A 9040-nucleotide genomic window follows, 5' to 3' on the forward strand; every position below is an offset into this window, starting at 1 on the left:
CGCTCCGCTCACCTGGGCCGGGCACGGACGCTGGGACTCACGGGCTAAGCTCCGGGAGCGGCCTTCATAGCCAGGCGGGGCCAGAGGAGGGGCTCGGCTCGGCTTGGCTCAGCTCGGCTCCGTGGGTGATGGGCTCCAGGCTGGGACACGATTGCCCCCTACCGGGGGTCCGCACGGGTCGGGGTGTGGCTCCGAGCGGCCGCAGCCCGGGGCCGTCGCTTGGCTCCAGCGCCAGCAGAGCCCGGCCCGCCAGCTCCAGAGAGCAGGGGCCACAGCTCACGCTCCAGCCCGCAGGGCCCGGGAGCCACCTCTGCTCTTGTATCAGCAGCTGATTTGTCTGCCCGGTTCCACCCGGGGGGCACTGTGCCGCTGCCCCTCCCTGCTCCCCCCGCAGCTCTCCCCATAGCGACTGCAGAGGCCGCAGCGCTATGCTGGTGCCAGCCAGGGGCCCTTGTCTCTCTGGCGAGGGGGCAGGGAGCCCAGCCTGGTGCTCAGGGCCTCTGCAGCTGGCCGGACACGGGAGGGGAAAGCCCAGCCTCCCCCCACCAGCCAGCGTGAATTGGCTCTGCACTGGATGAACCTGGGCCAATCACACGAAGCCACTGCACAGAGCCAAACACACACCCAGGGAGCCCATCCAGAACAGTGTCATTTTCAGAAAAAGCCCAACTAACCCGCCACTTTACACCCCGTGAACATCTGACACCCACAGCCTGGGACTGCTCCCTTGTGTGTGTCTGAAAGCGAAGTTAGGGAGTGTAAACAAACAGTAGTCCAGGTTGCTCTGAGACCTAATTCAAAGTTAAACATGCAGGAAGTTAACACACTGTTAATCTTTCATCAATTTACCTCTACTAGCAAATTGACACCAGTTATGGTACAGAATAAAAAACTAGCTTGGAACGCAGTCATAACTCCATATTAATAATGGTGCTCGCTGGTCACTGGCGGTGAGTGACCCTGAGCCTCAGCACATACAAGTGTGAGTCTCTTTGGGGGCCAAAGGAGCAGCTCTGGAGCTTCAGTAGACCTCTAGGGCTATGGCGTCACTGCAAAACGGGCATAGCGCTGATCAAGTACAACCCTAGTGGAGACAAGGCTCTGGAATTTCTACTTCCATGTAGCTAGGTGAGCTCAAGCTGAAGTGTGTGCGTGTGGGGGGGTCTAGTGTTGACCTCAGCAAGTTACATGGAGGTAAAAACTACTTGTCCCTCGTCTCCACTAGGGCTGTATATTGAGATGCGGAGAATTTAAGGCCAGAAGAGTCCATTAGATCAGCGTTTCCCAAGCTGTGCTCCGTGGAACACTGGTGTTCCTCATGAGGTGAAGAGGTGTTCCGTGAAAGAATCTAGAGTTTAATTATGACTCTTGCCCTTCATTTTTGTACTACTTTATAAGCACTTTCCAGTTCAAAATTGTTAGTTCAAGTTATTTTAAATTTGTATTTTTGCTTTGTTTTATAAAATAAAATATATTTGAGCATAAATAACGCAATTTTTTATTTGAAAACCAAACGACTACAGAATAATATTATAAGTATTCGGTAATAGACTAAAAAGTGCTCCGTGGCCAAAACAGTTTGGGAGACGCTGCATTAGATCATCCAGTCTGACCTCCACAGGCCCTTCCACGTCACTCAGCTACCCCTGCATTGAGCCCAGTAACTTGCGTTGGACTAAAGCATCTTCCAGAAAGGCCTCCAGCCTGGATCTCTAAACATCAAGAAATGGAGAATCCACCACTTCCCCTGGGAGTTTATTCCAATGGCTAATCCCCCTTTACAGAGCTATCACCCCTGTACAGGGTGACCACATGTACCGATTTTTGGCTCTCTCTCTCTCATATAGGCTCCTATTACCCCTCACCCCCCGTCCCGATTTTTCACATTTGCTGTCTGGTCACCCTACCCCTGTAGAAACAACTGTTTTGTCAGTGAAGATGTAGCCAACGTGTGTCAAAGCTCATGTCCGTGTGACAAGGCTGAATCCCCAGTCTGTCACTCCGAGTGCGGAAGGTGGGGGCCTGCAAGGCTTCTAAAAATTAATACTGGCCACTCCAAGCTTGTATTACACTCCCAAGGTTTCAGCTTTTCTCTGACCTTGACTTGGTAAACGCTGCCACCACCCAAATGCAAAACAAAACAACAACAACAACAACAATAAAAAACCCCAAAGAAAACCCTTGGATCCAGGAAGGAACACTTGGGAATTCCTCCCTGTGGGGTACCCTCAAGCCCTTTCATGCCCCTCCGGGGAAGAGCTGAGAAAGAAAACAAAGGAAATTAGCTGTTGCCACCAGCTAATCAAACAACATGCACAAACCTCTTAGGACACCAAAAATCCAATCCTGTTCTTAAAAAAGGTAAAAAAAAAAAATTAAAAAGAAAAAAATATATCTAGAGCTTAGGCTTTTGCTAGATTTTAAAAGCGCAATTCCAAATATTAAGCACCCAACTAGCTTTTGGGGGGGTTCAGCTTAAAGGTTACAAGCAAACAATAGCATCGGGGTTAGCACAGAGGAGATCCCCAAGCCAAAATAAAAAAATAAACCTGACTGTGTCTAACGAAACATTCCCTGTCCAAATAATTTCTTCTAGGTATGGAAGATGAAATGTCATACCAGGTTCAAGCCTTACACAACACTGCTGCTCCATGTCTCCTTCTCCGGAGAACAGACAAAGGGAAAGTTTCTTTCTCAATTTTAAAAAGTTCTAACTTCCCATTGGCTCTTGTGGTCAGGTGCCCACTCCTTTCCTTTTACCTGCGGGCTTGTTAACCCGTTACAGGTAAAGCAGAGAACAGACAAGGAGGAATGTTACAGCTAACTGGCTGGCTGGGTGTTCATAAACGGGGGCTACCCCCCACCCTTCATTTATCACACCTTGTTCACTTACTCCTGGTCTCATTGCGTTCTGAGGATGTCTGAAAGCAACCTTGACTTCCAGCAAACTAAGTGTGGGGCTGGATTTGCTTCCAGGGCTTTTACAGAAAATAACTGAAAACAGCACACAGTAGCTGAAGACAATTGAAATAAGGATAAGAGATAAGGAGCTTTTCTGAGAGGGGATGCTCCCCAGAAAGGTAGTTTTTAAACTTATTTCTTGTCTTCATGGTTATGAGCTATATAACAACAACACCTAGCTCTTATATAGCACTTTCCACCAGCAGGTCTCAAAGCGCTTTACAAAGGAGGTCAGTCAGTATCATTATTGCCATTTTACAGATGGGGACACTGAAGCATAGGGTAAGGAAGGGCCTTGCCCAACATCATCTGAGAATCCACATCTCCTGAGTTCATTCCTCCAAGTTCACTTCCTCCAAACCAAGACCCCCATCCTGCAGCAACTGCAGCCCCAGGGGATGCACAAGTTCCCTTGGTCCTTCAGGGCACTGGTGACTGAATCCTGGGCTGTCCTATGCAAGGTAGATCTGAGCTAGAAGAGTGAGTCAGGTTTCCTTTCAGTCACACGACTCTATGTTTAAATGTTTGTTCTACTGAGGTAAAAGGTTAGCAAAATATACATATAAGTACACAGGCCCTGCATTATCCCTACTGCAACCCAACAAACATTACTTTGCTTTTTCATTACCAAGGATACAATGTTTATGAGAGAGTTGTAAATACTGTTATATTAACCTCACATTTCATGATTCTGTCGAGTGATAAGGCAGCATATACTGACCTTGGGGCATGCCGCCTTTACCCCATTTCATACTCCAGCCTTGGGATATAAACACCTATGAGCCATCACTGGATTTTTTTTCTCCTTGAGAAATTCAAGCACTTTGCAAACCAATTAAACCAGATATATATTTAATTAATAGATGTTAAGGTCAGATTTAAAGACTCCAAGTGATGGAGACCCCACTATGTCCCTAGATCCATTGTTCTGATGGTTCCTCACTGATAAAAATTTCTAGTCTGATTTTTGTCTCACTTCAGCATCTCATTCAGCCATTGTCTCTTAGATTAAAGAGCCCTAGATCATCAGCAATCTCCTCCATAGGGACAGGATAACAGCAAGCGGCTAAGGGCCGAGTTTCCATGGGAGTTTGTGGAAGAGCGTTTGAAGCCTTTATCGGCACATTACAAGAGTGAACAGCTATTGTGACCTGCACCAGATATGCCACACTCACTTCCTGCCTGAGGAGACTCCATCTGCATGAGGTGTGAGGCTGGCAGCTTGATGGAGGAGAAGGTTTGTGGTCCGGAGGAACAGCTGATCATGTTGCAAAACACCAAGGCTATGGCGAAATTCCTGGGTACTCAGATCCAGCCAGCACCATGGCAGATACCACACTGGGAGGCTGTGGAGTCCAGTGACCAAGGGAGACAAGAAAACAGAAAAGATGACTGGAAATTTGTTATCTCCGGAGGTAGGAGAACCCCAAGGATCTGCTCACAGCTGGAAGTATCAAATCGCTGCCAGGCGCAGAGTAAGGCATCTGAAGAGAGCAACCTCCAAGAACGAACCAGAGGGAAGGACCTACAGACATTAGAGAAAAGAACTGAGAACTGCTGCCAGCTCAGGCTAGACAGACCCAGACAAGCCCAAGAGAACATCCACAACTGCCCAAAGGAGACAGACAGTCCTTAGTGGGGACTGTATGCTAAGAAGAATGGACAGGGCATTCTGCAATAGGTAGAAGCACGGCAGGACAGCTAGCTGCCTTCCGTGAGCGAAGATGAAGAACGCCACCACCAGAATAAACTAGATTCTGTGGTCAGCAGGAGAGACCCCTTCTGCAGTGGCCTACAAAGACGCCAATTCAGACACACTTCTGCAGATCCTGGAACGTGCCTGCACAGGCTGGAGGCAGGGCTTAAAAGGGGAAGCAGAGCATCTCAGAAGGGGGCAGGCAGCGGAAGGGAGCAGACCTGTGCTCTGAACTCTTGGGAAGGGGCATCCCAGGAACTCTTGCAGCCTGAGGCTTGGAGATACAGACCTAACCAAGAGGGACGGGGGACTTTTGAAGCTCAGCGATTTTAATTTACCCTGCAGGAAGAGATGCTGGTAGGAAGCGATCCAGGGAGGCAGTTGCATCACACTCCAAAGTGCCGATCTCAACAGCCTACTGCTGGGCCCTGGATCAGAGTCCTGTGGAGAGGGTGGGCCCGAGCTCCCCTACCAACCCCTGAAAAGGTGACAATGACAGAAGTCTATCCCTTGGTGGGAACCTAACTGGGGATGATCCTGAAGGTGCAAGGGTCCAGAATCCCAAACCCCAACCCAAATGGGAAGCCTGGGAAGAAGACAACTCAGCACACCTGGCCTGACCACTAGGTGGAGCTGCCAGCGAGTGTTCCCCTTCACATGGTACAAACCCCCAGATATGTAAACCAGACTCAGTGTTATGCATCTGACAAATCCAAGCACAAAGGGGCATGTAAGGAGCACATGTTTAATTATCTCTATATTAATGCCCGGAGCCTGGGGAATAAACAAGAGGCGTTGGAGACACTCAGGTAGGAGAGAGGACACACGACATGGCTGGTATTACTGAAACTTGCTGGCTTGGATTTGTGACTGGAACGTTAAAAATCAATAGTTAAAACGTGTTCCGTCAGGGCAGAATGGGAAAAAGGGGAGAGGTGGTACTTCACCTCAAAGGCGCCGTTACCTGTCCCAGACCATGCAGAATCACAGGACCACAAAGGCTAATGGATTAAAGTTCTCACTGCTAAAAGTAAAACTGAGGATATGGGGGGGGGGGGTACTGGTGGGCATCTGTTACAGACCACCTAATCTCACTAGGAAACAGAACAAACTGCTTCTTAAGCATCTGTCAATAACGTGTAGGAAGAAACACTGTTATTATGGGGGACTTCAACCTGGGAAACACTTGCTACACATTTCCTTTGGCTGGTAACAAAACTTCCTTGGGGTGTATAAAAACAATAGATGATAATTTCCTAACACAGAGAATCCTGCTCCCAATGCAAAGGAACTCAGTATGGAACCTCGTTCTGAGGGACAAAGAACAGTTAATCACTGAGCTGAACATTAGCAGTTGCCGAGGTACCAGTGATCATGATCCGGTTGCATTTACTTTGTGCGAACAGAATACGGCACCAATTAGGGTCATGTGTACTTGCAGTTCTAGAGGGCCAATTTCCCAAAGCTTAAAGCAGCAGCTGGCTTACGTGAGTGGGACCATGAATATATAGTGGGAAACGGTAACGAAAACTGGGAGGTGTTTGGGGAGAACTTACTTGATGACCAAAAAGCTACAATTCTGCAGACACAGAAAAAGTGAGAGTGGGCCAAAACCCAGCCTGGGTTAAAGGGGATGTGGGTTCAGCGATAAAACACACAAAAATCAGTATATAAGGGGTGGGGGAAAGGGGAAGTAACTGGCAATGAACGTAAGTTACAGTTAAACAATGTCGGTATCCTGGATTTCCAGGATGGTCTGTGCCCCCCGGCCTTTACACAGCCATGCTTCATTGTGCTGGGCCTGAGGCCTCCATTGTTTGCCCCATGGCTCTGCTAGTCAGAGATGGAGCCCTTGGGCTCCAGCCCCCCTGTTGTCAGAGGTGCCACGGCTTGTTGGAGGTGATTTAATTATGTTGACAGAAGAGCTCCTCCCACCAGTAGAGAGCGGCTACAAAAGTGATTGTACAGCGGCACAGCTGTATCGGTACAGCTGTGTCACTGGAAACTCGCTAGTGTAGACATGGCCTAAGTTCCGCTTCCAGCCAATGGAGCGTGTTAGATTTTTTCTGCTAGATTGAAGAGCTGATTGTTAAATATTTGTTCCCCATGAAGGTAACTATAGAGTGTAATCAAGGCATCCTTTAACCTTCTTTTTGGTAAGCTAAATAGATTGAGCTCCTTGGATCTATCATTGTAGGCATGTTTTCTAATCCTTTAATCGTTCTTGTGGCTCTTCTGAAACCTTTCCAGTTTATCAACCTCCTTCTTGAAATGGGGGCAGCAGAACTGGATACGGTATTCCAGCAGCTGTCAGACCAGCGTCAAATCCGGAGGTAAAATAACCTCTCTACTCCTGCTCAAGAGTTTTCTGTTTATGTGTTTAGCTCTTTTGGCAACAGCGTCACACTGGTAGCTCATGTTCACTTTATTATCCACCTCTGCGCCCAGCGAATCCCCGTCCTGTAAGTGTGGCCTACATTCTTTGCTCCTAGATGTATACATTTACATGTAACCATATTAAAACGCATCTTGTTTGCTTGTGCCCAGTTTACCAAGAGATCCATATCGCTCTGTATCAGTGACTTGTCCTCTTTGTTTTTTACTAGTCCCCTTATGTCAGGGTTCCCTCCCCACTCTGAACTCTAGGGTACAGATGTGGGGACCTGCATGAAAGACCCCCTAAGCTTATTTCTACCAGCTTAGGTTAAAACTTCCCCAAGACACAAATGTTGCCACCACCAAGTGATTTGGAATAACAGAGACTTGGTGGGATAACTCATATGACTGGAGTACTGTCATGGATGGTTATAAACTGTTCAGGAAGGACAGGCAGGGCAGAAAAGGTGGGGGAGTAGCACTGTATGTAAGGGAGCAGTATGACTGCTCAGAGCTCCGGTACGAAACTGCAGAAAAACCTGAGTGTCTCTGGATTAAGTTTAGAAGTGTGTGCAACAAGAGTGATGTAGTGGTGGGAGTCTGCTATAGACCACCGGACCAGGGGGATGAGGTGGATGAGGCTTTCTTCCGGCAGCTCACGGAAGCTACTAGATCGCATGCCCTGATTCTCATGGGTGACTTTAATTTTCCTGATATCTGCTGGGAGAGCAATACAGCGGTGCATAGACAATCCAGGAAGTTTTTGGAAAGCGTAGGGGACAATTTCCTGGCGCAAGTGCTAGAGGAGCCAACTAGGGGGGGTGCTTTTCTTGACCTGCTGCTCACAAACCGGGTAGAATTAGTGGGGGAAGCAAAAGTGGATGGGAATCTGGGAGGCAGTGACCATGAGTTGGTTGAGTTCAGGATCCTGACGCAGGGAACAAAGGTAAGCAGCAGGATACGGACCCTGGACTTCAGGAAAGCAGACTTCGACTCCCTCAGGGAACGGATGGCCAGGATCCCCTGGGGGACTAACTTGAAGGGGAAAGGAGTCCAGGAGAGCTGGCTGTATTTCAAGGAATCCCTGTTGAGGTTACAGGGACAAACCATCCCGATGAGTCGAAAGAATAGTAAATATGGCAGGCGACCAAATTGGCTTAATGGTGAAATCCTAGCGGATCTTAAACATAAAAAAGAAGCTTACAAGAAGTGGAAGGTTGGACATATGACCAGGGAAGAGTATAAAAATATTGCTCGGGCATGTAGGAATGTTATCAGGAGGGCCAAATCGCACCTGGAGCTGCAGCTAGCCAGAGATGTCAAGAGTAACAAGAAGGGTTTCTTCAGGTATGTTGGCAACAAGAAGAAAGCCAAGGAATGTGTGGGCCCCTTACTGAATGAGGGAGGCAACCTAGTGACAGAGGATGTGGAAAAAGCTAATGTACTCAATGCTTTTTTTGCCTCTGTTTTCACTAACAAGGTCAGCTCCCAGACTGCTGCGCTGGGCATCACAAAATGCGGAAGAGATGGCCAGCCCTCTGTGGAGATAGAGGCGGTTAGGGACTATTTAGAAAAGCTGGACGTGCACAAGTCCATGGGGCCGGACGAGTTGCATCCGAGAGTGCTGAAGGAATTGGCGGCTGTGATTGCAGAGCCACTGGCCATTATCTTTGAAAACTCGTGGCGAACCGGGGAAGTCCCGGATGACTGGAAAAAGGCTAATGTAGTGCCAATCTTTAAAAAAGGGAAGAAGGAAGATCCTGGGAACTACAGGCCAGTCAGCCTCACCTCAGTCCCTGGAAAAATCATGGAGCAGGTCCTCAAAGAATCAATCCTGAAGCACTTGCATGAGAGGAAAGTGATCAGGAACAGCCAGCATGGATTCACCAAGGGAAGGTCATGCCTGACTAATCTAATCGCCTTTTATGATGAGATTACTGGTTCTGTGGATGAAGGGAAAGCAGTGGATGTATTGTTTCTTGACTTTAGCAAAGCTTTTGACACGGT

The sequence above is a fragment of the Lepidochelys kempii genome, chromosome 20 (assembly GCF_965140265.1).
Source record: "Lepidochelys kempii isolate rLepKem1 chromosome 20, rLepKem1.hap2, whole genome shotgun sequence".
Taxonomy (NCBI): Eukaryota; Metazoa; Chordata; order Testudines; family Cheloniidae; genus Lepidochelys; species Lepidochelys kempii.